The sequence below is a fragment of the Suricata suricatta genome, chromosome 10, assembly GCF_006229205.1.
Source record: "Suricata suricatta isolate VVHF042 chromosome 10, meerkat_22Aug2017_6uvM2_HiC, whole genome shotgun sequence".
Classification (NCBI taxonomy): domain Eukaryota; kingdom Metazoa; phylum Chordata; class Mammalia; order Carnivora; family Herpestidae; genus Suricata; species Suricata suricatta.
Window position 1 is genome coordinate 78,892,111 of NC_043709.1, and position 23,479 is coordinate 78,915,589.

At 41.0% G+C, this 23,479-nt stretch overlaps 1 protein-coding gene and 1 long non-coding RNA gene across 12 annotated transcripts in view; one reads left to right on the top strand and one right to left on the bottom strand.

Moving 5' to 3' along the window:
* PPFIBP1 (PPFIA binding protein 1) overlaps positions 1–7,095 on the bottom strand; it is a 172,197-nt gene extending 165,102 nt beyond the window's left edge. For all 11 annotated transcript variants that reach the window (XM_029953376.1, XM_029953385.1, XM_029953384.1 and 8 more), the window contains exon 1: positions 6,927–7,095. The gene's annotated coding sequence lies outside the window, so the exon portion shown is untranslated. The remainder of the gene's footprint in view (positions 1–6,926) is intronic.
* A 12,685-nt stretch (positions 7,096–19,780) lies between these two features.
* On the top strand, positions 19,781–21,306 carry LOC115303420. The gene is made up of 2 exons (XR_003914043.1): positions 19,781–19,853; positions 20,958–21,306. It is a non-coding gene; the product is annotated as an uncharacterized LOC115303420 (long non-coding RNA).
* The last annotated feature ends 2,173 nt before the right edge of the window (positions 21,307–23,479 follow it).

The following is a 23,479-nucleotide window of genomic DNA, read 5'->3' on the forward strand; positions in this document are numbered from 1 at the left end:
TGGCTCCATTACCTCTTACCTCTCTTAATATTGATCTCTATATCTTATCTTTCTCTAAACTTCATCTCACTACATTCTACCTTTGCTCCAAACCCCAGTGTGCTCATCTCCCCCCTCTACTGCCTCAAAATCTCCTACGCCTGCTTCAAGGACCATTCAGATCCCACCTCCTCTATCTGGACCCCACCAAACCCAACCTTTCATTTGAGTGGCTCATCTACCTCACAGCACACTCTTCCCACACCTACCTCCAAAAGGCCTAGCAAATCAATTTTTAAACCTTAATACTTTCTAAATTTCAGGAGTAATGCTTGCGTGTTGCAAAATAAACATTACTATGCTTCTTTTTTAAAAAAAAATTAAAACCCCTTTAGTTTTCCCTGCCATGTTAATCAACCTCCCATAGATCACCCCTTAATTTAACAATTTTTCATGCACTGACAAATATAAACTATACATGTGTGGTTGGTTGTTTTTCTTAATATAACAATAGGCATCTGCATAAGTCAACATATTTTTTTCAACCATTTTAACAGCTAAATAGTATTCTAAGTTGGTTTTTTATTGCGGTTATGTGTAAGGATGGCCTTCTCCTTTAAATGAATATTCTCAAGGTAAAGGCCATGTTTTGTTCTTACATCTTCAAGAGGACCTCACACCAAGGCCAAGCATTGCTTACACACATGTAATATCTTATTTCATCCTCAATTATTCCCACTTCACAGAAGACAAAAATCACACAGCCAATAAGGACAAAGCCTTTTAATCTACATCTGTCTGACTCTGGAGCCCAACACCCTTGATTGATGACCTAGGCTATAACTAATAAATTTCTCATCAGATATCCTTTGCTTTTTCACCCAATGTTGGGAGACATAAGAGCTAATATTCTGGTGCAGGCAGGTGGGACTGAGGGTAAGAGCAGGGTGCTGGAACTAATGCAAACACACAGAGTCAAGCAGTTGCAGGTGTAAAGCTAACCTACCATTCAGTACTTCAATCTGTGCTTACTGAGAACCTACTAGAAGAATTTCTTGCCTCTTCTTCTTCAGGCTCCCATTACACTCTCCCTCAGCAGTAGCTGCCACCATTTGTTGAAAATCTATATGTCATATTTCCACTATTATTTCTATTAATAATTTCTGATTATTCCTAAATTATTTCTAAAAGTTCTGTGAGACAAACATCATACCACCACCACCAAAGACAGGAGAACTGAGACTCAGAGAAGTTACTTGCCAATATTAGGATGTAATAAGTAGCAGGGTACATGGGTGGCTAGTCAGTTAGATGTCTGACTTCAGCTCAGGTCATGACCTCAAGGCTTGTGAGTTCAAGCCCCGCATCGGGCTCTGTGCTGACAGCTCAGAGCCGGGAGTCCGCTTCAGATTCTGTCTCCCTCTCTCTCTGGCCCTCGCCACCTCACTCTCTCACACAAATAAACAAACATTAAGAAAAAATTTTAAAAAGAATGTAATAATAAATAGCAAAGCCAGGATTCAAGCTGAGGGTCAATTTGCTCCATTTTCGTCTCTATTTTGTCATACAGAATGCTGCCTTTCAATTCACAGAGAAAAGATGAACTATGACTTTTTAAAATTTAGACTGAGGATTACATTTGGCTACAAGTAAGAGACCCAAGTTCTGTGGTCTAACCAAATAGAGATTTTATTTTCCTCACAAAAAGTCAAAAAATGGGCAGACAAGGTCTGGTACAGCAGTTCCATGATGCCATCAGCTTCTCAGCCTGCTTAACCCTTGAGCTTCTAGTCTGTGGTCACAAGATGGCTTCTCCACTTAGAAAATAGCCTTCCTATTCCAGGGAGGAAAATGTACAAAAAGTAAAAGGGACGCTCACAGAGGCCATCCCTTGTAAAAGCTTTTAAAAGTGTGTAGGAGCCCTACCCACCTACTTCCGTCTCACTGGCCAGGACTACAGCACTTAGACACCCTGCAAGGGTTTCTAGAAAAATTAAGTTTTCGTTTTTTGGGTTTTTTTTTTTTTTTTACGGTGGTAAATTAAACAAAATGAGGTTAGCTGTAGGGAAGAGATGGGTAGGAAGGGCTCTGGTTGGCATCTAGCTGTGTCTGCCCCAGAGGGTGATGTAGATAGAGCACAAGGCATCCTAGAGAGTCAAGGTATTCTGGAGAGAAAAAAGCAATGAAAGAACCTTCACTCCATGCTTAGAAGCTTCCTGATTGTGCAGAGTCACAGACTGATGGGAGTGGGGGCTGACAGAATGTGAAAGCCTCCAAAGCAGCTGATCCAGAGGAAAAACACTGAGACTCAGGTGACTTCACACACATCATCCTGACCAACTCACAGGTTCAACCAGAGTGTTTTCTGAGTCCTCACTGTTTCCCCTCCTCCGACACACTCACTTCCCAGAGCTAATACAGATGGGAACCTACAGGCTCATCAGACTTTTCTATCATTCATAAGAAGAAATAGAGCGTGTGCAAATTCCGATTCAAACAAAATAAAACTTTCTACGATGTGTTGTTACAAGCAGCAGTATCTTTAGAGAAAGAAAATGGTTGCAGAAACATCCTCTGCGCAACTGCAGCCAAACTAACAAGTTATAATATTAAGCTAAAGCAGGCCGAAAGTTTTCGCCTGAGTTTCACTTTCTTGTAAAGAAAGTAAACTCCATAAACTTTCCTCACAAAAACCTCATAAAACCCTGTAGTAGTGAGAAGACATTTCTACAAAACACTATAGAAAGGTGTTAAAGAGCCAGCAAATAAGGGACTAGATCCAGTGAGCTAGGTCCAACGCACAGAGATAGAAGATAACATAAGCATATTTTGTGATACAGTAGAGCTTTACATTCATAGCACAAAAGAATTAATACACTTCCCAATGGGCCTACCTACTTCTTTCCAAGAACCACCTTGCTTGCCTAAAGAACTGGGCCACAAAGGAATGAGCCTTGCATCTTTGCTCTCTCTTACCAGGTAAAATGAAGTCTGACCTTGTTAACACACACATATAAGAACAGTACACCTGCTCTCTCCAACTTGCATCTGTTTTTGGTATCAAATGCTTGATTTCCCTAAATTAAAGGAGAGGTGAAACTACCTAGACTTACTCTAGAGGTCAGAAGGTGTTCCTAAAATCCACAGCCAGCCCCAAACGTTACAAGATTTCATCTTTCTCCTCCCAGATTCATAGTTGAGACATGAGCCTTTGCCAGAATGAGTGACACTGAATGCAATTCGAGTTTGTACCACTTCTTCAGTCATGGACATTTTTAGGTACACCACTGTACAGAAACCACCAAATGATCTTTCTATTCTGAACACGTTACACTCGCCAACAAAAACTAGGATTTGCATGTGGGCCAGTCAAAATGTGAGTCACAGCAAGTTCTAAGGAGACACAGAACTGAAGTCCAGTCACAAACTGTGACAACACTCCCACTGGGACCCCTCAGAGTCCAAACCCACATATCAGAAATAGAAGCTCTTCAATGGGTCCAGACTGGTACACATTTCACTCAGACTGTCCTCCCCCCCACAAAAGTGCCTAACAAGTGTGCCAACTTAAAACTTCCACAAGGGCCCGTTTTTTAATCTAAAATCCAGTTGTTTGGTGTTTTAGATCCTTCAAAATGGAAAAAAATACTGAAGCAAAAGTAATCCTCACCACTTGGCCTTTTGAAGCATTATCAACTTACGCCAAACTGACATCAATGACTATATTTAAAGTCAACAGTGTAAAATAGAAGAGTCTTTGTTTTCTTGTAGGGTGGCCAGGTTCAGCTAAGTTTTTTTAGGCCATTACCTCCAATTACTAAAGCATCAGTCTTTGTAGTTGTAATATATGTGACTGAAGCTGTACACTTTTTGACTAGGAAAAAGGCTCTGACATGCACTGTGAGGAGTTTAAGAAACAAATGCAACCACACAAACCCAGAGCAGATTTTGAATAGTGTCCATTTTGGACGGTGTGATGACTGATTTAACAGTGACATTATCAACCTTTCGTTGAAGGGAACTGCTGGCCAGAAGACACTTTGTTCCATTTATCCCCAAACAACACCCAGGGTCACTAATCTTAGCAGCTTTGCATCTCATACTTACACCCATCTGTTCAGCCATGGTTAAAAAAAAGGAATAAATTCCAGGCCCCTGAAATATTTCATAATTGGCTGCTCAACTGTGACTATTTTTTTTTCTTAATTTCAGAACTAATAGAGCTTTCTAGGGAAATCTCTGGGAATAAAAAGGTCATCATTATGCAATATCTTTGGCCTACGGTTCTACCTGCAAGTAGTATTTAATAAGGAATCGAGATACACACCCAAATGTGAATGAATAGTCATTAATTCGCTCATTCAATGTTTTGAAAAGGTAATTCAAATCAGATCGGAAACATGTAATAATATCTTGGAAAAGGCAGAATCAGATGAATGAGGTCTTCTTTCAGTTAACAGTTTAAACAATGTGCTATTTGAGAATTAGGAACATTTTTAAATGGGAGATGAAAAACCCAGAAAGTTCATTTTAATGTAACAAATTGCCAAAGGAATCTACATTAACTATAAAAATATAAGTATTTCCTATATATGGAAAATACGTTTTAAAAAGGAGTCAGCTAGTCGGTAACAGGGAAAAAGTGATCTTGTTCTGATTTATCTCATGCTGGGACAGTGAGTGACAAAAAGACTACATAGATAAGCAGTTAAACTCTCCCTCGCTGAACTTGTTTCCAAAAAACATCCATGATGCCCTTGAAATTAGGCACTGTTGGTCTGGAACTACGTTGCACCCTACATTTCAATTTAACATTTGCCCACAAAGGCCAGATTATCCTATTTTTTTAAGTAGCTGTCAGAATTATGACAGTTGCTGGTTAAAGAGAATTTAACCAAAACCTGATACTACCCTTCTTAATAACTCAAATACCTTTCATATTTTGTCCATTAAAAGTACTGTATTTTACTATACCACATGTGCCTTATACACAAAGAGAAATAAATACTGATTAAAACTTGGTACATAAAATTAGTGTTATTAAACTGGGAATGAAATTTAAAGTGTTCCATATTCAAGTCCCGAAGCCAAGACCAGCTTCCTGGAAAGAAAACATAAATCTGAATTTGGCACATCAGGACATCATAAAGATACTCTTACTGGACTGGTTATTAAAAACTGCAGTTTGAACAGTCTATCAACCAAGGCTCCCGTGAGCTCACACTAGTCACAGAAATTCCGCATTACCTCCTCTTTCCTACTGAAAAAGTACAGTGGAAAATACAGTATGTTTTATGTACTTCCTATAGAACATAAATAGAAAAGACATATTCACCACCATTTCAGAGCCATTAAGCAATTGCTACTTCTTAGCCCCAAAACACAAACCAAAATTAGTATGTTCTGACCTTTTCAATAAAACACACCTTCCCTTTGCAAACCGCCTGCTCTTGATCCATCCTGTACTAATTTTTTCAAGAACTAAGAATACAGGTCTAGGTATTTTATAAACAAAAGCAAAACAAACCACTTCTCTCTAGCTCTGAAATATGACTGACATCTGGCTAGAAAGATGGAGAACCTCATCTATGAAGTCCTATATTCCCTATTTCTCTAACTGGATTTACTAGAGGTAATGTGGCTTCTTTCTTTCCTCCCCTCCTGGAAATGCCCTTCCATTCAAGGCACCTGGGATGCAGCTTTTGCCTCACGATGAAGTTCACACCTGACCTGGCAACAGCTGAGGGACAGCGGTGAATGAAAAGGGAAATTGGACTCAGAAGTCTCAGCCCACGTTTTTTTTTATTTCTTCCTTCTCCAAAAGAGACTTAAGCACTGATAAATGAGGGTTCTCAATCAGTTTATGGGATTCTCTTCCCCAGAAAGTCCACCACAGCCAGTTAGTGACCTGGGCACAGACAAGATCTCCAAGCAGGAAAAGGGGTTTCAAACAGGAAATCAAAAAAATTAGAATTCTCTATTGCCACTTCTCAAACTACCTTTTCCTCCCAACAGCCAATTGTTTTTCCTAAGTACCAAACTTGGATACTAAATTGAGTTCTTCTACTGCCCTCTGCACTTCTTACTGAAAGGAAGGATTTGTTTGGGTCCCAACCCAGGCTCCTATAATTAAGAGTTTGGATGCCACACCTTCCACCCCATTTCCCTGTTAAAACTCTCTTCTGTAAAAATGATCCTTGAAAACGCAACTACCAGTCCTCATCCCTTTCTCAAGCAGCCACAGAAAACAGATCTGAAGAGTCTCAGCAGTCTTTCTAACCCCTCCAGATCACAAAATTGGCAATGAAAGGGATTCTCAGTTAAAATGTCAGAGTGAAAGGAGTTGGGAGTTTTAGAAGTGTGCCCCCAAGAGACGAGTTTTCCCACAGCTCATAACTACTACACCCCAAGTGAATTTCTCACATCCTGTCCTGATGGGGCTCTCTAAGGGGATTTTTTACGTTGGTACATAAGAATATTAAGAATAACGATGATATTCTTTCATTTAAATCAACATGTAACAAGCCACAAGGAAACTAAAAAAATACAAAACTTTCGTTCTCTCTCAAAAAGCGTAATTTTGGGTCGAAATTTCATAAACTTTTTGTGACATTTTTAAATACCCCCCCCCCACCCCCACACTTCTCTAACTGGAGTTCTCAGGTATTGCTGGGAGACTAGGGTGTGGGGGGTCTAAGGAGACACAGACAATACCTTACACGTCCATCCTGAGGTATTTTTCACATGGAAGCTAGTTGGGAGCCCTAGGAGTCAACCCTCCCGCGTAAGCCTCCCCGCTCAAAAAAAGTTCCCGTTCCCCCGGGAAAACAGAAGTGAGTTGGAAAGGAAATCGACCCGGGAAGAGGAGGAGCGGCTGCAACACCCAGCTGCAACCGCACAACGGTGCCACTTCCCTCCGGTCTGTGAGAGGAGCCAAACGCCCTTACCTGGGGGGTAGAGAGCCACGGGCGCCAGTTCCAAAAGTTCTGGTTCACCTTCGGTCCGAGTTCAAAGCCCCAGCTCGGTGGCCCCGCCGCGGGCTCCGAGCCCGAACCCTTTCGCGTCCCGCTCCCGCCTTCCCCACCCGCTCGGCCCTACACCATGTCAGGAATCCGGGCAGGCACCGAGCTGGGAGCTGACATCACTCCCAGTTCCAGGTACCTCCCCCTCCCACCTCCCACTCGCCTTCTCTCCTCCCTCCCTGCGGGAATTAGCCAAAGAGCGTTCGCAAGGGGGCGGGGTCGGCCGCGCCCGGGCGCCCGCTGATTGGGCCCGGAGACCGTCACTCAGAGGAGTCAACTAATTTTATACATTCCTCGCAGAGCTACACTAGGGCTGGGAGTGGGTGGTGGTGGAAAAAAAAATGCTGCCTTTCCAGCTATCTCTAAGAAAAGGGAGTAAATGGTATGGGCAAGAACCTTGCGGATCGTGTTTTAAACTTCTCCTGGGTATTTACTACGTTCCAGATCGGAAACGAAACTAACCCACCCCAGCCCCCTTTTTGAGGAAAAACAATTGCCTCTGTGTCACGGGCAAGTACGAGTTCCGCGGCGCGTGGAGCAGAAAATGGCTAGCTGTAAGTCATGCAAATAAAGGAAACGCCAGCTCCCTCTTCTTCCCTTTCATCTTGGGGCTGCGGGGTGTTCCCTTAGGTGGGGAATTTAGAACTTCAAAAGCTCCGGAAAGGTTTGGATGAGAAACCGCGACCCAGCTCAGAATTGTTAACCAGTGGCGTTATCAGCCATGTGCTGCTTTTGCTTTGAGCGGTGAAAATCACACCACAGGAGCTTCGGACAAAAAAAAAAAAAAAAAAAAAAGGATCTCTGAAGTAAGAAAAATTACTATTTACCTTTTTAGGTGCCTTAAGGCTGTTGCTTTCATGCACTACTGAAAAGGGAGGGGAGGAGGGGAATCTCGCAATTGAGTTCAACAAGCCACATGAGAATAATTACTGTTGAATGGAGCCAATTGCAGTGGCTGAGCTATCAATTAAGAATTAACTAACATTTACCCCTGACGGGTATCATGCTGTATAATCCCCTTGGCTAACAGAACAGAATGATTATTGGGAGATGGTTCTTTCCATTTATGTAATATCTGATCCAAGACAGAACTGAATGGTGAACTGTGGCTCTATTTGTATGAGATACAGATAGCCTAGTATCCTTTATCTTCTAGATGTACACTGAATTAAGTATTGGCTTTCTGCTGGTTTGTATTGTTTGCTTTTTGATTGATGACAACATCTCCTACATTTCATCATTCTGCCAAAAATTGTAGGTGGATGCACAGAGTCAAACACGGTGTCTCATTTAATCCTCAGAACCAATCTGCAAAGTGTCACTAACCCCGCCTTCACATACGGAATCATAGGCTCAGCAAGATTATATAGAAGTAAATTACTTCACAACATTCAGAATTGGGCTTGAAACCAAGAACCATTTGACTCCCAAACCATTTTCTCCTTTGTAGTAGTGATTGCCCACAATGGACACTCTGAAACACTTGTAACGCTGAAAAAAATCTGCAGACCCTGACTTCTGCTCTCACAGATCCACTTTCCATTATACCATTGTGCTATTTGTCAGACCTATACTATTCCAACCTCCTAACATACTTCTGACTTCATTTTCCCCCGGCTCTGTGTTTTTCTATGCATCCATCACCACCAAATGAGTTTTCTAAAATACTGTTTGCTTTTGCCATCAACATCTTCCCCTCTGAATCAGACCTCCTTTCCCTACAATTCTTAAGGAGCCATTCAAAACTCTCCCAACCTGGCCTCTATTTACCTCTCCCACCTTCTCTCCCATTTCACTCCTGGGAACCCCTCTGCTATAGTCCACTGGTCTACTCGCAGATCGCTGCTTGATTCTCCCCTTCTGGCCTACCTGGAATCCCAGCTCTTCTCTGTGTTAACTCTTTTCTCAGAGCCTAACTAAAGTCCTAGTCCTCACTGTGTGCTACAGTGAACAGAAAAAGGGCTGGGGGTGGGTCGCCCAGTTCTGGCACTTACTTGCCATATAACTGGGCAAGACACTAAAACATCCATCAGAAAATTGGGTCACCTTCTTTATAAAATGGGGCTGATAATAATCAAAAGTTATTGTAAGGGTTATTGAGATTGTACAGAGGTATAAACATATGGGTAAATATGTCCAGTTTTATGTATTTCCTTATCTTCCCGCAGTGTTAAGCAAGCTCCATGCTTAATCCTCTTTGTATTCCTTATACCCAATTCAAAGACTCAAAAATGAATCATGTCGCTCCTAACCCCTGTCCGTTCCTTATTGCACCCAAACCCCCAATAATCTCACAGCCAGAACCACAATTCTCCCTGCCCCCTCAGTCGGGACACACTTGTCAGTAGGGCCTGTTGTCTGCTTTGCTCCACAAATGCATTCCAACTGTGACCAGGTGGCTACCGGTCATTCTTTCAGACTCAGTCCTAGGATAGCTGCATTTGCGTCCAGGCTCACATGCTACACCCAGCAGCAGACGGGGGAGGGAATGTCCCACCCCCACAGGGATGGCAGGATGGAATAACAGGAAGTCGCCTCCCATCCCCTCTGCAGCTGGAGTGATAACAGCTGCCATCAGAGTCCGAAAACAAAAGAGTCAAGAGGAAAGCTGAAAACAGGCCTGGGCTGGAACAGTAGTGTTCAAACCAGGGGTTCCAGAATGGGTGAGGAAGGAACCAGTGGGCAAGATTTCAGCCTCCTTTCTGCTTCCCCACCCTTTCCCTCTTAACAAGAGTTACAGCTCCTCTCTCTGTTCTACATTTAGGCTTCACTGTAAAGCTTCATTTACAAACAAAAGAAAAAAAAAGACATATGTCTAGCACTGGCCTCTGGGTATCTTGGAGAAGCCCCAAAGAATAACAGTAATGTAGCAGACGTGAAATAGGATGCATGAGGAGAAGATAGCCGGACTTCACCCATTATCCTGGATTCTAGCTGGCTTCATGAAAAAGTGCATCTACAACTCCTGTGGTTTCAACACTAATGAGCTTCTGCAGGTCTAGATGTCTATTTTATGCCTAGTTATTCCTATGGCGAGCCTTACCTTTAGTGCCTATAAATTGTACCAGATACTAACACTATGGGGTACAAGTAGAGAGAGGAACACTTTGAAAGCGGGAGAAAAGCTGCAGAGAGTAACAAAAAATAGAACTTGAAATGGACTGTAAAGGTCATGTAATGCACCAAGTGGCTGGAAGAACCCCTTCTATCTACAGCATTTCTCACAAGTAGCCTCGAAAGCCCCTGCTTGGATTTGCCTGGCAACAAGGAGCATACAAACTAGGAGAGCAGCCCACTACTCAAGGTCTTTCTCCTAGCAAGCCGATCCTCTGTTTTTGACGTTCCCCTCTAAAGACCTCGGTCCTGTGTCTCATTTAACTCTCATAACCACTCATTAAGGTGCATGTTATTAGCCCTTTGTTTGGATAAGGAATCAAAGACTCAGCAAAGTTATGTAAGTGAATTGTTCCAGAATACCCAGAAGTGGGGCAGAAAGCAAGGTCTCTGACTGCAAGCTCTATTTTCTTTATACATCTAAAGCATGGCTTGTCCACAATCTACCCTTTTTCAGTTCCGCCCTCCAGAATAACAGGGAACAGGCCGACTCTTGGTTCTCCCATCCCCAAGCCTGTGCAGGCACAAGGACATATCCCCCACTTAGCTTGTTGAGGTGCAGAGACTGGATGTTCACCTGACTCACCGAGGGCACATCATGTGCCTCTTCTGGTCTGTACAGTCTTCCAGCTGCTGCTTCTCTAAAGCACAGTCCAGATCATTCGTGACTCCTTTCAAAACGCTTGGACATCTCCCTTTACCAGGGAACAAAGCCCAGACTCTCTCGGGGCATCAAAAGGCCCTTACATCTTGGCTCCAACTTACCTTTCTGTGCTCAATCATCCACTTCTCTTCTTATTCATATTTTCTGTGCAAACTGAAGGACTTGGCACCCATATTCCCAAAAAATATTCCTTCCTCAGTGAATGATGGGGTTTGTCCATGTCTAGTAGAATCTGCTGCGCAGCATTGTTGTAAGGATTTGATGAGATGTCATGTGCAGGGTGACAGCACATTGCCTGACACATAATAAGACATCAGTAAACATACTTTCCTCTGTCTTGTGCTGCAAAACAATGGTACTATTATTTTTATACATGGCTCATGTCCCTCACTGACTATAAGTTCCTGAGGGCAGGATGCCAATTTGTTTTTAGTTATGCTCGTTAGGAAATCTAAAGTTATGCTTCATCCTACAGACATTCAACCAAAATTCACTGAATGAATGAATGAATGAATGCTGTCTTTTGCTTAAAAGTCCTAACCTGCTATGAGCTAGGTCTTTACAAGTTCAGAAAGAACTCTACTAGAGTCGACTTAAAGGATATGGGTGCCTCAGCCTGTTCTTATCCCAGTCCCACCGCTAACCACAGAGTAGGACACATGGTATAAATCAGAACCCAAATTCAAATGAAACAAGCTTAGCTTTAGAATTCCTTCTAAAGGAAATTGCGGCTTATTCTGTCTGATTCTAAGCATGGCATTGGTGATAACCCAGACACCATTTTAATATCCTTTAGCTGGACCCTAAGCCACTATTCAGCTATCATCACTGACATCCTTTATGAATCCAGCCCTCCTCCCCACTCCCTTCCTGCCCATGTCCTGCATACAGGTTAGAAATAGGACCAGTGTATCGCTTCAAGCAGGGTCTGATTTGAATCACCCTTTCCTCGCAACCCAGAACATGCATATTATTCTCTGGTTAACTGCCAGGCAAATCCAAAAACGCAGTCCCATTCAATTACTCATTTTATTATTCTATTTATAAATGGAAAACAATCTTAATTAAAATAGAGACTATGGCTTTTCATGATCTTTGATTAATGTTCAATTACAGGCTAAACTAAACAAATTAAATTCCCTTAAACAGTTAACCCCATTTACAAACACAGTTAATTGAATTTCCTAAAAAGTGTGTCTGGTGCCTACACTCTTGAGAGAGGCCAGCAAGATGGCAATTCAGCCCTTTCAGTGCACAGCAGCAATTCTTCTTTTCCATTCCATGCAGATGGTCAGCATAGCATTCTTCACAAGCAGGTCAGACCCTTCCCGGGGCTGCCCGGCCTTTCCACAGGTGACAAGTCATTGTCATTCCTTCCTACCAACATGCACCATGCACAAACCTTTGCAGAGGTCCTGGGAACATTTTCACTTAACAACAGAGCTTTGTTCATAACCAGTAACTGCCATCTTGATTTTCACCTGCCACAATATTTAGTAAGGCTCATTTTTCAAACAATGTATCACGGCTCACTACTAATCAAAATTTACCCAGTTTGACATTGTCATGTACCCTATTCTCTGGATGATCACCACATATGATTCCTATCCCTCAGACTAATCCATTAATTTCTACCCCACTCACCTTTTCACCTGGACAATCATTAATTTACTGTTACCTTATTTAGTCTCTCCTAATCCTTAACTAGAATTCTTCTGCTTCAGGAGAATTTACATCTTAAATGGCATGTTAGATTTCAACCCAGAAACTTCTGAGAGGCCTAAGAGGAATGAGGTTTTTGTAAATGTTTTTATTTATTTTTGAGAGAGAGAGAAAGAGAGAGAGCAGGGGAGGGTCAGAGAGAGAGAGAGGTATACACAGAATATGAAGCAGGCTCCAGAGCCTGATGCAGGGCTCGAACCTATGAACCGTGAGATCATGACCTGAGCCAAAGTCAGACATTTAGCCAACTGAACCACCCAGGCGGCCCACGAGGAAAGAGTTTTAATCAACACAGATGTAAAATGAGGATGGGTCAACTGGTTTAAATAAATGCTTTCATTAAAGGGACGTGGCAAATTGAAACAAGTTGCTGATTAACGAATCTTTAGGTTAGAGCGTCTTATCTCCCAAATCCTATAAAAATGAGTTTCTCTCCTGCTTTCCCTGGCTCTTCCAGATTCTATCTCCAGAAAGGCCTTTTCACTTGAAGGATGCTGACTGGGTAGCCTGTGAATTACAAGATAATTAGTACTGTGTTTTGTTAAACTACCCAGGATATTAAGGGCAAAAGGAGAAAGTGTCTCAACCATTACTTTAGTATATGTCTTTTAAGTGCTTTGAACCTTGTTTATCTTATTTCTCCTTATATAATTTCCATTTGACCCTATATTGTTTGAATTCTCAATTAATTATAGTGTAATAGCCATAGAACAACCTTCTACACTGCAAGATGCTGTTTCTGAAAAAGATCATCACCCATTAATAAAAGGAAGTGCAAGAAATAGCACCTCTGGTAAAATTAAATAAAGCACGGCGTTCTAAGACGTAGGATCACTTGACATATCTGACACTTGACATAAGACCTAGGATCACCTCATCATCTATAAATGGAATGACAGTAATCTAAGGAAAGATTGAAATGGAGCCGCAAACCCCTGGATGCCGCCACCCCCACAGCTTCCTTCTGACACAGTCCTACATGGTTCTTTACACACACAGTTCTCAGTCAACCTCCCGAGACCCTTGAACAGTGCTGATTGGACCATAGATTTCCACCTGAATCACAGTCAAGTATAAACTTGAAAACATTCTGGAGCAGACAAGCACAGGAACTCATCAGAGTTCCCTACTAACCAGTCACTTAGTGCCCCATACAATTCTCTCTCAAAACATTGAAGGTGGGTACCTGGATGGCTCGGTCGGTTAAACATCTGACTCTTGATTTCAGCTCAGGCCATGATCTTGTGCTTCACAAAATAGAGCCCGCATCGGGCTCTGTGCTGACAGCATGCAGCCTACTTGGGATTCTCTCTCTCCCTCTCTCTCTGCCCCTTCCCCACTTGTGTCCTCCCTCCCTCCTTCCCTCTTTCTCTCTCTCTCTTTCAAAATAAATAAATAAATAAATATTTTAAAAAAGACATTGAATGTGAGGCACATAAAAAAAGAGAATAGAATAAAGCATAAAGAAGTGGAGGCACATAGATAAAAGGCAATGAGCAGAAACATGATGAGTAAGTAGAAGCATGAAGTATAGAAAGTGACATCAGGGGCACCTAAGTGGCTCAGTTGGTTAAGCATCCGGCTTCGGCTCAGGTCATGATCTCATGGTTTGTGGGTTCAAGCCCCACGTCCAGCTCTGTGCTGACAGCTAGCTCAGAGCCTGGAGCCTGCTTCAGATTCTGTGACTCCCTCTCTCTCTGACCTTCCCCTGCTAACACTGTCTCTCTCTGTCTCTCAAAAATAAATTAAGAAACATAAAAAAAAAAATTTTTTTTTAAGTGAGATCAGAAGAAAGCCGGAAACTCAAAACAAAGCAAAAAGACATAGATGCTGAAAGTCCCATGCAGAAAAGGCAGCAATCAGAACCATGAGACAATATATACCATAAGAGTAGGGGGAAATAACTGCAGAGGTAATAGGAAATATAGCATGATAGTACAAAATGATAATGACCATAGGAAACATTAATTTCTGTGTCTCTGATACTATTTTAAATGCTTTAAATATATTAACTTCAACCTGGTGACGTCTGTTTCCAGATGAGGAAACTATGCCACCAAAAGCTTAGGTAACTTGCCCAAAGTCACATACTAGCATGATTCACCCCAAGTTAGGACTAGAGCATGTGCTCTGAGAAAAGCTGAGTTAACAAGAATGAGAGACGCAGAGTTACTGTTGAATATTTAACCGTGCCCTAGTTCTCACGAGGATCGATGGGGTCAGTGATTTCCTGCATTTCCTTCATTCCCCAGATAGTCTCCTTCTGAATCTCCATCACCTGAGGTAGTCTGAACACTTGAAATAATCCAATACTGTGTCTTCAGATCAGATCGTAAATGTGAGAGCATTTTACCTTCCCTGAAATAAATGGAACCAAGTGAAGTGCTTTTTTTTTTGCAAAATAAGGTGGAAGTTCTGAAGATACGGTCTGGTGATCAAGATGGAGTTTGTCTCTTGATCATGTTTCTTTAGGACTTCACTTTGAATCAGGTTCAGTCTGTCTTGGTGGTGTATTTTGCCACACACTGTGGGAATTTTAGAATGTGTTAGTTTTCAACATGCAATTATCATTACATATTAATTAAATATAATTATATTAATTACATGACCCTGTTCTCCCTCATTCCTTCCCTAAACAACTAGAATGAAGAGGCTATGATTAGAGGGGCCATGAGCAAAGGCCAAAAGAAAAGAAGATTGAATATTGTTTTATCTTCCTCCCACCTCTCACAACAGCAGCCAGATCACTTAAGATATTGGAGGAGTTTAGATTTATTCCAATTATAATGAAAAAAAATGTGGGTATATGCTACTATTCTCTTTTTTTTATTGTTTATTTATTTTTGAGAGAGAGAAAGAGTGGGGAAGGGGCAGAGGGAGGGAGAGACACAGAACCTGAAGCAGGCTCCAAGCTGTCAACACAGAACCCAACGTGAGGCTTGAACTCACAAACTGTAAGATCATGACATGAGCCGAAATTGGACACTTAACCAACTGAGCCACCCAGGCACCCTTCTGCTACCCTCTTCTTGTTCATTAAAAACAAACTTTTCTCAATCAATCCCATTTTTATTTTATTGAGTACATCTGTGAGAATGACCATACATATGAGGACAGGTGATGCTTTTTCTATTTTTTTTTTAATGTTTAATTTTGAAAGAGAGAGACAGAGAGTGAGTGAGGGAGAGGCAGAGGAAAAGGAAGACACAGAATCGGAAGCAGGCTCCCGGCTCTGAGCTGTCAGCACAGAGTCTGATGCGGGGCTCAAACACACGAACTGCGAGACCATGACCTGAGCTGAAGTTGGACGTTCAACCTACTAAGCCACCCAGGCGCCCAGTGATGCTTTCTTACAGGGTTCATTAGCAAGGCTCTGAGCTTTGGTTTCAAAAGGGCCTTCAGCAGATATTATGAATCAGTGCTTCCATCATTATGTTAGAAAAGAAAGAGCCTAGTTTCAACCCTGCCTTCGCAGAGGTGGAGTTGCAAAAAATTGAAAATCTGCTGCAATACCAGCAGAAGATTTAGAACTTTATGTGTTGACTAAAAATTATTTCCATATGCTGTAATTGTTTGAGAAGTTGTCAGTGTTGGCATTTTATTCTAATTTGTTCAATGCACTCGCTTCTAAATGCTCTTAGGAGGGAATAAATATGTCAAAGCAAATAATCGCCCCCTTCCAAAATGCCACTCAAAATCCTCTGAATTTCCTCCTAATGAGGATTAATCTTATAAGGATCAGCTTTATTTGTCCTGTCCTATTTTAGACATCAGGGTTGTGTTCAGTTGCCTTCTAAAGCTTTATTTATTTATAGAATAAGAGAGTCATATGTGTGGAAATAATAACACTTTTGTCAGAAAGTCAGACAGCAACTCGGAAGCTCCAGGGCCCAAATGCCCCTTCCAGTGGAGCATGCATCCTACAGAGCAGGAGGGAGAGAGGAGAAAGAAATCATATGCCCTGCACCCGGGGCCCTAAGACTATAAGTAAGCAAATTACCAAATAATCCTCACTGCTCACTCCAGTGGAGTCTCTCAGCTCAGAAATGCCCTGACCCACTCCCCCATGCACACTCTTCCCTCCCACTGACTAATGTCTCACTGACCATAGAGGAAAAAGAAACCACAAGCTATTCTTTCTTGTGATCCTATGACTCAACCTCAGCAAGACATTTAATGCTACACTTTGAACACCTTTGTTTTCTGAGAACATAGTCCTAAAATGTGGTTTAATCTTCTCAACAAACCTAAAGTAGGTGCAGGTATTATCACCACATTCCAGATAAGGAGACTGAAGTCTAGAAGCAGAACTCGCTTCATGGGGGGAAGATGCGTAGTCACCCACGGTCCACGCTTAGAGAGGCTTTATATTTGGTTTAATTATCTACTGTCACCATCTTCAAATTCTTAATATTTTAAGGGGCCCCTTTACACTGGGTCTCACAGATTATGTAGTTTATCCTTTCTAGGGGGAGTATATGTCCCAAGATCTCCGTATTGATTTGCTAAAGTTGACATAATGAAAAACCACAGATTGGGTGCCTTAGGCAACAGAAATTGATTTTCTCACAATTCTGGAGGCTGGAAGTCCAACCAAAGTGTCAGCAGGATTGGTTACCTCAGACACCTCTCTCCTTGGCTAGGAGATGACTGCCCTCTTTCTTTGTCTTCACGTGATCTTCAGGATTATGGCACACCCCAGTGACTTCATTTTAACTTAATTACCTCTCTAATGAGCCTGTCTCCAAATATAGTCAGTCACATTCTGAGGTAGTAGGCACTGGGTCTTTGCCATGAATGCGGGTGACAGGGAGGAGGTAGGGAAACACAATTCAGCCCAACAGTCCCATGACAACCAGCAAGTGGAAGAGCCTCTGAGATTTGTTCCATTCATTATTTTTTATTTTCTTTACAAATACCCATGTGAGTATATAAGAGTATCTGTTTCTTCTTATCACCAGTAGGAGAAGCAGAGGCACAGAAAGGTCAGTACTTGCTATCATGAAATAAAATGGTAATACAGGAAATTTATTAGTAAAATGATAGCAGAGGGTTGAAACCTCAGCCCTCCTGGCACTGGGATCTACTTCTGGGCCAGTACTGCGTTTCACAACCTACACACATGGATACCGCTGCCAGGAAAGATGGCCCCTCTCTGCAATTATAGGTTCTTGGACTGTCTGCCTTTGGTAGATTTCAAAATAGCACAGTTGACTGTTTCTAGCCAGGAAAAAAAAAATCATTACTCTTCTCCTCACAAGTGACACAAAGGCACCTCTGTGGAATACATCCAACATACTATTGTGTGGCTGCTTTATCTCATTCTTTTGCTGGCTGCAAGCTGTGAACATGAGCGGTGAGAAGTGAGTTTGTGGAGATAACTGGGGAGTAAGGTAACTCATTTAAATGATAAAACAGGAAGCCCATTTCCAGTTTGAACATGGATAGTGTTTTAATGTGAGCAGATCTGGAGTCCGGACTAAAGACTTGGGAATATTATAATGTGGAATGGCAAGGAGGTGAGTGCAGGGGAGAATCAGATTTCTTCTTTTGAAGAAAGGAGTTCTTGGTGACAGCTGGACATGGAAAGCGTTTGCTGTACTTTGGGTCACAGCTACAGTGGGGTGGGAGGGGTGGCAAATCAGGGACAGTACTCTGGTCCTAGTCCTGGCTCTGGTACTAATGTTGGGCAGGTTACTTCACCTCTCCAGACCTCAGCCTTCTTTTCTGAAACATAATGCTTTAAAGTCCCAGTCCTGTCTCTCAAATTCAATATTGATGATGGGGTGTAGCAAGTTTTTCTTTGCACAATCAAGAGAGCATGACATAGAGTTTTTCATGTAAATTCAGTTCCCAGACATTGTAATGTGATTGTTTATAATGTATTAGTGTTTTAAAAGACATTTTCCTTTATGAATAGAAAAACCATGCATCAGTGGGGAAACCAGATGTGATCAGGTGATCAAAATTAACATTATAATTAAGGGGCAGATAGACTTTGTATGCCTCCATATATGATGCCCTGAGTAGGATACAACACCACTTAGGTGATATTCTGGCCCAAGATGCATAATCTGAATCTAACCATGAGGAAACATCAAACAAACCCAAACTGAGGACATTCTATAAAAGGGTTGGCCTACTCTTAAAAAAGTGTCAGTGGCCTGGAAAGAGAAAGAAAGGTTGAAAGCAAATTAAAAAGACCAATCACTCACATGGTTATTTTTATGGTGAATTAACTTATGACAAAAGAGCTAGGAACATACAGTGGGGAAAGGACAGTCTCTTCAATAAATGGCACTGGGAAAACTGAACAGCTACACACAAAATAATGAAACTGGACCACTATCTGACCCTATACACAAAAATCAACTCAAAATGGATTAAAGACTTAAATGTAAAACCTAACACCATAAACTCCTAGAAGAAAGGCAGTACCCTCATTGACATTGGTCTTGGCAATGATTTGGGGGATTTGACACCAAAACAAAGGCAACACAAGCAAAAACAAGAAAATGGGACTGCATCAAACTAAAAAGGTTATGCATAGCAAAGGGGACCATCAACAAAATGAAAAAACAACCTACTGAATGGAAGATAATTTGAGGCTAATACCTAAAATATATGTTTAAAGAACTCATACAATTCAATAGCACAAAACCAATCTGATTAAAAGATGGGCAGAGGATGTGAATAGATATTTTTCCCATGATGACATACAGATTGCCAACAGGGACATGAAAAGATGCTCAATATCACCAAGTAACTGGAAATGCATATCAAAACCACAATTAGATATCACCTTACACCTGTTAGAATGGCTGTTATGAAAAAGGCAAGAGGGAGCAAATGCTGGCCATGATGTGGAGAAAAGAGAACTCCTGTGGGAGCACCTCTGGTGGGAACATAAATTGCTACAGCCACTATGGAAGACAGTATGGAAGTTCCTCAAAAAAATAAATAAAAAACTACCATAAGATTCAGTAATTCCATTTCAGAGTATTTATCCAAAGAAAATTAAAATGTTAATTCAAAAAAATATCTGCTCCACCATGTACACTGCAGCATTATTTACAGTAGTCAAGATATGGAGACAACCTAAGTGTCCACCCCCTGATGAATGGATTTTTTAAAAATGGTATATATACAATGGAATATTATTCAGCCATTAAAAAAGAATGAAATCTTGCCATTTGTGACATCATGGATGGAACTTGAAGGCATTATGCTAAGTGAAATAAGTCAGAGAAAGACAAATACCTTATGATCTCACTTATATGTGAAATCTTAAAGCAAACAAACAAACAACAACAACAACAAAACCCCAAGAAGCTCATAGAAACAAAGAATAGGTTGGTAGTTGTCAGGGGCAGGGATGAAAGTGGGCAAAATGGGTAAAAGGAGTTAAAAGGTACAAACTTCTAGTTCTAAAATAAATAAGTCATGGCGATGTAATGGATAGCATGGTGACTACAGTTAATAACACTGTGTTGCATATTTGAAAGTTAAGAGAGTAGATCTTAAAAATTCTCATCATAAGAATAAGAATTCTGTAACTATGCATGTTAACTAGGCTTATTGTGATGATCATCTCACAGTATATCCCAATATCAAATCGTTATATTGTACACCTGAAAATAATAGTGCCATATGTCAGTTATGCTTCAATTTAAAAAAGGACAAATAATACATGATCTAGGACTAGATTTGTATAGGAAAACATTTCCATAAAGGACAGTATTGGGACAATTGACAAAATTAAAACATGAATAGTTGATTAAAGGAATGTATCAATGTTAAGCTTCTTAAATTTTAAAACTATATTATTGGTCTATGAAAGAATATTCTAGTTCTTAGGATATGCACATTCAAATATTATGAAGTAAAGGGAATGATATATGCAGACTTTCAAATGGTTCCAAAAATAATAGAAAGAGAAATTAGTAAAACAAATGTGGCAACATGTTAAATATTGATGAATCTGGGCAAAGGATATATAGAGGTTCCTCACTTTTTCTGGAAAGTATTCTATAAGTTTGAAATTATTTTGAAATAAAGTATTTTCTAAAGTAGTACGTGTACACTGTACAACATTTTCTAAAGAAAAATCTCACCACCCAGAGATGACTGTTAACCTTTTGTGTATACCTGATTTCTTTCTATTATGTCATGACAGCTGGACAGGAAAAGGGTGCACTGTGCTTAAATTCACAGTACAGGGAAGGGTGGTGGGTCAGGAGCAGTAATTGGTTTGGGTACCCAATGGTTCCCAAGAAGTCTGCTGGGAGCTTCTAGGAAAGATTTGTCCCTGTTCTTTTGTTGCATGTTGTATCACATGAAGACCTGTGATAGCCCCTTGCTATCTTGGAAGTACTGTTTTATTTATTTATTTTCTAGGTAATGCTTTAGATGTTAAATACACAAGGCTTAACATGGCATTGTTCCTGCTGTCATAGGATTTACAGTCTGGTTTTGGGAGACTGTGTGTCACATGAAAAGGCTGCTGCATCCAGACAGATGTAGATTCAAATCCTGACTCGACCATTAACAGCAGCACTATGGACAAGCGACTTATCCTCTCTATACCTCATGCATAAGAATGGGCATAACAACAATACCTGGCTTATCAAGCTTCTGCAAAGTGAAGGTCCATCTTGGGACCATGAAGGGAAAACCAAGGAAATGGAAGATAAGGTGATTCAGAGCATGGACATCATTGAGCTGCTTGATTAACTGACTCTGGAACCACCACCGTAGCTGCAGGCATTTTGTCATGTGATTTAATAAATGTCTTTATTCTTTTTCTTAAATGTTTATTTATTTTGAGAGAGAGAGAGAGAGAGAGAGAGAGAGAGAGAATCTCAAGCAGGCTCCATGCTGCCAGCCCAGAGCCTGGTGGGGGGCTCAAACTCATGAACCATGAGATCATGACCTGAGCAGAAATCAAGAGGCAGATGCTTAACAGACTTAACCACCCAGGTGCCTCATGCCCTTATTCTTTAAGTCAGTATTACTTAGGTATTCGTTACAGACAAAAAAGTATCCCAACTGTTAAACCTTTATTTTTTTAATGTTTATTCATTTTTTTAATTTAAATAGTTTATTACCAAGTTGGTTTCCTGATAACACCCAGTGCTCTTGCCCACAAGTGCCTCCCTCCACGACCATCACCCCCCTTTTCCCCTTCTCCCCTCCCTCCTCAGCCCTCAGTTTCTTCTCAGCATTCAAAAGTCTCTCATGATTTGCCTCACTTTTCAAACAAGATAATGTGACCATTTGCCCTGCTCACTCATCAGTCACATGTAGCAAAAGCTTATCCAAAGGAAAAGAAAGTCACGAGACCAAACCTGGGTTTTGATCATGTGGTTAGGTCACTCGCCAGAAGCTAAAGGAAATACAAGTTTCTAGATTGGGGCAGGCCATGTGGGCTTCATGCCCAGAAAATGGGAAAGGAGGTGCCAAAAACAACCTTAATCTCTGGTGTATCTCTGAATACTAGAAAAAGTAATGGGATTTAGACTTACTTTGCCTACCAGAGGGGGATTCAATTTGGAAAGTAGACAAAGTGGAGGAAATAAAAAAGGTTGTAGCTCAAACTAGGTGAAAAGTGGGCCACTGGCCATTCCAATCCTATGTCAATGACCTTTGCATCAATGTGGCTTCTGAGCATAGTGATCAGTGGCAGAGATGATACCAGAGAAGGGCAGCGTGGCAGGTGGTATCTGAAAGCTTGTGCACTGTGGAGGCCGCTCTGACACTTAATACATGTTAGGTCATTGATTCATTAATAAATATTTATCAAACACTTGTTATCTTCTTTTTAAATTTTGTTTAAGTTTATTTATTTTGAGAGAGAGAGCAGAGGCAGGGCAGAGAGAGAGAAAGAGAGAGAGAGAGAGAGAATCCCAGGCAGGCTCCATGATGTCAGTGCAGAGGCCAATGCGGGACTTGAATTCATGAACCATGAGATCATGACCTGAGCCAAAACCAAGAGTCAGATGCTTAACTAACTGAGCCACTCAGGCGTCCCAACACTTGCTATCATCTAAGTAATGTTCTAGATGCTAAATACACAGAGCTTAACATGACATGCCACAGAATCTACAACCCAGTTTTGGGAGGCTGGGTGTCACATGAAAAGGCTACTGCATCCAGACAGATCTAGATTCAAATCTTGACTCCACCATTCACAACAGGACTGTGGACAAGCAACTTCTCTCTGTGCCTTAGTTACCTTATGATTAGGAATGGGCATAACAACATTACCTGACTTATCAGTGAACTGTGAGGATCCAATAATAAAATGCATATGAAGGGTTTAACATGATGTATGAAACGTAGTAATCATTTTATAACAACATGATCACTATTTTTATTTTTGTATGTGTATTATCAAATTAGTTAACAACAATCATTGTTACTGTTACTATTTACATTGTGTTCTTCTTGTGCTAGAGGATAGAATTTTGCTAAAGATAATCTGCCCTAAAGTTGATTGTAGCCATATCTGCAAAGCTACCAAAAGAAGTTAGGTTGATGTGTTCACACACAGTCTTGCAGTCAAAAAGCACTCATTACTTCATTAAGATAAAAAGCTTCTGCACAGTGAAGGAAACAATCAGCAAAACTAAAAGGAATAAGAGAAGATATTTGCAAGTGACATATCAGATAATGGTTTAGTATCCAAAATCTATAAAGAACTTTTCAAACTCAATACCTAAAAATCAAATAATCAAGAAATGAAGAAATGGACAGAAGACTTAAATAGACACTTTTCCAAAGAAGACATCCAGATGGCTAACAGACATATGAAATGATGCTCAACATCATTCATTATCAGGGAAATACAAATCAAAACCACAATGAGATACCAGCTCACACCAGTTAGAGTGGCCAAATTAACAACACAGGCAACAGATGCTGGTGAGGATGTGGAGGAAGGAGAACACTTTTGCACTGTTGATGAGAAGGCAAACTA